A 7,502-nucleotide genomic window follows, 5' to 3' on the forward strand; every position below is an offset into this window, starting at 1 on the left:
CGTCCCCCATTATCAATGTCTGAAATATCATTTTACAAAGATATTAGGCATAAGCTGCTCTTGTTAATACGCGCTTGTAGTTTACGTTTGATTTGCCTTATATTCGAGGTTTTACGGGCATGCATCTACTATAGTAAAGTTTTTTTTATTCTCTTTTATTGTATTTTATTTTATTTTTACCCGATGGCTGCGACTTTGATCCCGGCTGCGACGATCGTGGTTTGACGGAGGTGAAATGTTAGAGCTTTGCATACTAAGGAATGCCAATGCACGATAAAGAACACCATATAATCAAAAGTTTCCAAAAATCTCTGATACGGCGTTCCCCGTAATCATATCGTGCTTTTGGCGAGCGAAAGCTGAGATATTATTAATAATTGTACGCTTGTATTGGGAGCAACTGATATATTTTCTCACAATTATTTTTTTTTGCCTTAAGACGCTTTTGCGAACACGTGTCAAAAACTTTTGTCTTTTTCACCTTACGTTCGAGATGTTACGGCATTTAACTAATATCACACCATTATTTTGTTTTGTTTTTATCGTTTTTAGTGTGTAAGTGCAGGATGGAAACTATTTCTGACGTTTATGATAAAGCCACAATATGTAAAATGCGGGTGGACACGTGGTGCTAGTAATTGCAGAAATGTATCCCATGGTAACGTATATAGGGCTTATAAAAAAGGTATGCGTAGCGTTAATCGAACATCGTGGTACGTTCGAAGCACCTTAATTAGAGGCTTGCTTTGCAGCTTCAAGTGCCGTTGTGGAGTGCCATGTAATCTGTCCATCATGAAGTTAACTTCTCGCGATGACGTCCTCCTATCAAGGCATCATGAACACAAGGTCGACAAAATTTGTGACGCTATCCTGACGTGATCATAATGTGGCAAGATACCATAAGGTCTTGACTTATCTGCGTCTTATGCCATCATGGTTTGTCCTTTAGACTCGGCCCGTCATACAGACGGGTGTGTGCCACAAAAATAGCGTACATCCCGCTACTCGCCATGGGTCCACTAGAAATTATGAAGGCAGCAGTTATCCCAACAAAAAGCCGATGAGGTCAGTGGAGCTAAAACACCCTTCCTTACATGTCGCAGGGAAACTCAAACCTAGCAGGTAGGTAAGAAGTAGAAGTAGAAGTAGTAGTAGAAGAAGAAGAGGTAGAAGTACAAAAAGAAGTAATAGAAGAGGAAGAAGAAAAATAAGAGGGAGAAGAACAAAAAGTAAAAGAAGAAGTAGAAGTGAAAAAAAAGTAAGTATAGAAAGAAGATGAAGAAGAGGAATAGAAGAACAACAAGAAGTAGTAGAAGTTGTAGTAACATGGATTCTAGGCTACAAACAAACAAACAAACAAAAGAAGCAAGGAAAGAAGAAGAAGAAGAAGAAGAAGAAGAAGAAGAAGAAGAAGAAGAAGAAGAAGAAGAAGAAGAAGAAGAAGAAGAAGAAGAAGAAGAAGAAGAAGAAGAAGAAGAAGAAGAAGAAGAAGAAGAAGAAGAAGAAGAAGAAGAAGAAGAAGAAGAAGAAGAATAGGCATAAGTAGAAGACGTAAAAGGATAAAAAGAAGGGGAAGTAGAAAAAGAAAAAAAACACTACATGCTTCCCCCCTCTACAAGTTTCACGTCAGTGACGTGGAAAAACCTTCCTTACGCACTTAGCTTCTCCCAAGTTTTCTAGCACAAAACCACGCCTACACTAACAACGCGATTAGTAATACCATAGAAAATGAGATTATGAAAGAATATAATTCGACGAAAAAATTTCTGGGGAGGTGAGGCGCCACTAGTTGTTTTGCACAAGCATGAGCACTGTAAGAGTAGCATTTTCAGGGAGAGTGTTGGTAATATATGAATTCAGTACGACCATACAAGAAAAAGAAAGAGAAGGAGAAGAAAAAAGAAAGAAATTACCCGGGCAGCAAAGAAAAAGTCAGATTCAGCGTTCTTGTGTCTTCTCTGTTGTCCAAGTTTTTTTTTTGTTCTTATAATTGCTGAGGTGCAGTCGTACTGAAGCATTTTAAGGGCCAGACTCAAACCTCACAGCTAGTGTGTGCGCAAGGCTGGTGCTCTGGTAGAGAGCTACATGCCATGGGTGGATACCTCACTACGCTGCGGTTGCGTAACACTTGAACGTGGACTTTTGGCACTGGCCCTGGAGGAGCAGGAAAAATGAAAGGACCTTATGCATTTAGCGCGTGCAAAAAACTACTTCTCCATTCAAATACTCGTTCTGCAGAGGGTGTTGCGATAAGCATGCGTCGAGAAATCATCGTACGCCTTCGAAGTTTCTCAATTCAAGTCCAGGAAACCTATGGTTACCCGATCCTGGACGTCTCGTTACGCGTCATGGCGTTTATACTGGACGCGAGATTACAAAAAAAAAACCGAGAAAATACTTTGTAAGAGTGGAATGCCCTTCTAGGTTCTCCGGTTTTTTTTTCTCTCCCTATTGTCGTCTTTTTATCTGATGCATTTGCTCCTTCTCAGCGCGCTTATTCGCAACCGACGCGTAGATAATAAATGCTACTCGGCGGACGCATTAGTCTTATGTCGCAACAAAGAAGCTTGCCTCGAATTGATGGCGGGGTGGGGCGAGCCATTTATTCACGTCCGTCTGCGGGTAAAGCAACAAACGGAGCTGATGCTGGCTTCCGAGTGCTCAACAAGATCTTCACTACGTCAAAAACAAATGAATGAAAAAGCGCGAACAAAAGCAAACGCCCCTACGGAAGCTTTTGGAATAATGGAACTAGGAGAAAAAAGAAGCTGTCACAACGATTTGTTGAAGACAAGTAATGCATTAATAGAGAAAACGTCGCTTGAAAATGAAATCTTAAAAAAACAAAAACAGACAAGAACAACAGTCTAGAACAGAAGAGGAAAATGCATGAAAAGTTTGCAACGGTTTACGATGAAGTCGATAGGAAATAGAAGAATAAAGTCACCAAGTTGTGGGTTAAAGGGTAGCAAGCTAACGCCGAAATTCAAAATCGATAAGTCATGGATCAGTACGGATGGATGAGTTTTTGAAGTAAAGAAAGAACAGCGATTGTGACGTGGAGGGGTGCGAGTGAGTCTCTTCGGGACTTATGGATAAACAAAAAATCAAATATTTTAGAAAGAAAAGTTGTACGAAAATATTAGTCCTACAAGGCGGCGGTCACACAGAGGAATCGTGACGGCCAATGTGAAAACGATCAAATTCGCATTTGGTGCCAGGGTACGTCCGGGTTGTGCCGGTCTCGTTCCACCCTTGTGCTTCGGAATCGGGCTCGCTTTTATTCACTTCGAAGGATTACGTCATTGTGACAGCTTCGATAAGAGAGAGATAAAAAAAGAGAATGAAGGAAACAATTATTTCGATTGACCCATTGGTATGTATATAGTCCTTATATAAGTACAACCGGTGATCGCGAAGTCGTTGTCTGGTAACGTTCAAAGGACCAAACTGCTATTGGAAATATACGCCAGTTTTTTTATCTCTTCGGGAGTATTGCCTTTCAGGAATAAAACTGACAGACGCATTGCATTTATTTTGCCAGTGTGCAATTTGTCACTTCGTGACGTTTGCGCTTATGTATGAAGCTATCATATTCAATCTGCGCGTTACAGCGCAACAACATTGTCGAATAACATGTTTGATCAAATAGCATAGAAATTTCTAAATACAGAGTACTCACGCGACAAAAATAGAAATCGACACAGAGGGACTAGACGGGACGATTTAAATTTTCTAACGCTTCCAAGGTTTGTTTACGCTGTCGAAACGCACTCTAACGTACTGATTTGGCCGTGATTTGTGTCATTTGTTCACTTATATACTTAATTCCATATTTTTGTTTTCATCTTTCATCTCTCAAATTCATTTTCTTTCTGTGCTTGTACATCGTAAGATATAGTGTAGTAAGACCTGCACGTGGCTTAGACGGCCTTTTTGCCTGCTAATAAAATCTCCCCGCTCCCCACTTCTCTCTCTCTCTCTGTCTCTTTATTTCCCTCTCGCCTACTAATGTAGCAGCACAAACAAAGTACACAGAATGGTGAAAAAGACATAGGACATGTTCCGTAGTGCGACTAAGTTTTGACCAGACCCGACACCTTCTCCAAACGAACCCCAACCTAGCAAAATCCTGGCCCGTCAAGGCATCTGGAGCAGACTGTAGAACGCCCCATTGAATCCGCTGAGATGCTTTTCAGCGCATTATAAAGGTGGCCACGACCACAATACACGCAACACAAAAGCTAAAGTTATCATAGATTCACTAATTTGATTCAAAACGTGCAGAATAACACGATTCGTGAATTCGGTTGTGACTTCATGAGCGTTCTCTGTGTTGCGTAGGGTCTTCATCGAATATGGGAGAAACGTAAATTAATTGAGTACGCAAGGCAAACTGATAGTGAAGAAGCTAATAGGTGCAGCCTAAATGAAGACGAAGAACACAAAGAAATCGCCATGACGAGAGCTGCGCTCTCTTCGTTCTCAGGTGCCTCCTTTGTTCGCGCTCAGTTTGCGCGGAAAAGCTTCTTAAGTCAAGAACCAATGCAAGCAAGCTCAAGCCGTGAATGTGCTTGAATGAATAGATATATACACCTCGCAGACCGTAGATGAGACAAGATGTAGAAAACACATCAACGATACAAGTTACTATATGAAGCTCGAAAAGCAAACTCTTAAATGTCTCTCCCACCTCTCCCTGCCCCCCCCCCCCACCTGCGTTCAAAGACGACGGAGTGGTTCTCCCCTTTTCTTCGCTACCCTTCGCACAGGCGATGTGTCCTCCTGACCACTCATTTCTCAAGAGCGCGTAAATTATGTCAGCATTGAGCGCTCGAGCCTGTCAGAATTTCGCGCTTTTTGGCTATACGCTGTTATCACCGTTGGAGCAGTCGCAAAAAAATATTAAATGAAATTAGTTGATCCCTCACGTTAGTCGTGAGAGACAAGGAAGAACGATTGGGTGGTTGCACGGCAAAGCTGTGCGGGACACAAATCACATATGATGGTTCGAGTATAGACTATTTCGCGTAGGACTTCTGGGAAACGCCATCTTGCACTGTTAAATTGATGTTTTCTTGTTGATTTATATCATGACGTGATCTAATAAAGGTATGAGCCATCGTATGTACCAACCCAACCATTTTCATGCGCAATCGTTTGCCGTAACAGTGTTCATTTGGTGGTTGAAGATACAAAACACAAAGGGCCACAGTCCATTATGGCAGTGCTCTAGCCCACCCGTATAAAATAGTCTATATAGGCCAATCGAGAGCATGCACGTATTCACTACAGACGTCCTGGGAATCACTGTCTACGAAACGAAGTGCGCGAGGAAGACGAGGAACACCAGGAGGAAAAAAGATGCTTGTTTTTTCTTTCTTTCTTTTTTCGGTATTTTGAGATGCCGATAACGGGCCCTTTGATAAATCACTGAGTGATAAAAATATTTGGATTCTTATATTCTTGTTATCACGGAGACAACACTCTGAATGAGGGCAGATACTCCTCCTAGTACGTGCGAATAAGCCCCAAACTTAGCGCTCAACTGACCACACACCGATGAGTTGTCGAAAATAGTTTTTTTTTTGGGTAGATTCGCTATGCGGGTTCAATTTCTCTCATACTCTTTGATTTAAAAAACAACAAGATAAGGAAAATAATGTGTACACGTGCAGTCCGTGTCTTACCAGCACAGCGCCTTAATTATGTGGTAACAATATAACGGCCGCTACGATGAGACTCGGTTGCAGCCTAGCGCAGCTAAGTGGATTAATAATAAACGATTGATGGCTGCTTCATTGCCAGTTACCGCATAGTTAGCAGAATAACCGTGACTAGGCTATTCTTCTATAACTGTACCTAACTTCGTGCGACCGTAACAATGATTGCCTCGTTGGTGCAACCTGGTTATTGGAGCTTTAATTGTTTTCATCATATCTAACACAATACCAAATGGTTATGAAATCAGTAGGAAGTATGTTTGAAAAAGGACTCAGAGTGGAAGATGGAGTGAGAGGGAGGCCTATTAGGCCAGAATCCGTGGGCGTTTTCGCGAGCGTTTGAAATGTGAATATAGCTTATCAGGTAAGCAGTCCCATATAATTCCGTTCTAAGATGGAACTTGGAGAGCTATTTTTGTCAGTGTTCTGTGACAGTAAGATAAGAAGCGTCACAAGAGAGCGAGAAGGAGCAAGCAGCCAATAGGTGAGGTGAGAAAATTCACAAATGTGTCCAACGCATAAAGGAATATAGAATTAATATAGCGGAACATCAATACCAGTCGGCGTTGTCTTTGTAATGTTGAATTTGAAGAAGACGATGAGTTTAACAATTTATTTGTATTAATATGCTTAGTGGCCTTTGCTATTGATGAGTCGTTTGGTGGTGGGGAGCTTGTTGTTATTTCGCAGGATTGGAGTAAGCCAGACGAAAGCCGGGCTAATTCACTACTCTGGGCCCAGCGCCCACGTTTAGATCCAATCCAGCTAGTGCGGAGACCGCTGTGTGTGCGATCAACGAACGGAACGAGGCCTCCATTTGTTCGGTAGCCATTCTGTTCTAAAAGCATTCACAGCACTGTCGCTTCCAGTCGCTATCCTCGCGTCTGACCGTCAAACGGGCCTCGATCTATCCCGTGCGGCTCCCTCTGGTGGTCTGGTGAGGTTTAGTTCCGTTCTATCACTCAACGCGAACATAGTAACCTCCCTGGAAGCATTCAATCCACTGGCCATAACCACGACCAACAGAACAGTTATCCAAGTGACTCAGTCACTAGCCACAGTCACTGAGTTACAGACGTAGTCACTGAGTCACAATAGAACAGTTATCCAAGTGACTGAGTCAGTAGCCACAGAAAAATAGCATTAATTTACACGAGCCGAAATCTTCGCTGTGTGTTTCAAAGACTAAGATGCATGCTGTGTTCTCGCACATGGTAGCGTTCCGCGCTGGATCTAAAAGTCGCTTTTCTCTTCAGTGTGCCTATAAGCGCAGGTTTTCTAATAGCGCACCACCTACGCAAGCTATGGTACTGTGCATGAGTGATGAGTGAGCATCTAATATACACGGACGCTTATGCGTTTACGCCGGTAACGCTGAGCCCGGATTACGCATTTATGAGCGCAACTGAGCGTAACAGTGTTCCCGTCGCTTTTCAAGGCAGCCGCGCTCTCTTCGCTAGCGAGCACTTGAATTATTTATCAGCAGCCGCTTTTTTGTTGTGTTTGTATTTCGCAGATAAAAGCCCCCGCCGCATCGTATATCTCATATAGCCACGCATTTTCCGAATGTATGTATATGCTCGGATAACTGTCGAGTGATCCAATATACCAAAAAATCCAGATACAATGCAATAAAAACAAAAAAAATCACAAAGCTTGTTCTCAAAGCTTCGATTGATTGATTTGTGGGGTTTAACGTCCCAAAACCACCATATGATTATGAGAGACGCCGTAGTGGAAAGCTCCGGAAATTTCGACCACCTGGGGTTCTTTAACGTG

This window comes from Rhipicephalus microplus, chromosome 5 (genome assembly GCF_043290135.1).
Source record: "Rhipicephalus microplus isolate Deutch F79 chromosome 5, USDA_Rmic, whole genome shotgun sequence".
NCBI lineage: Eukaryota > Metazoa > Arthropoda > Arachnida > Ixodida > Ixodidae > Rhipicephalus > Rhipicephalus microplus.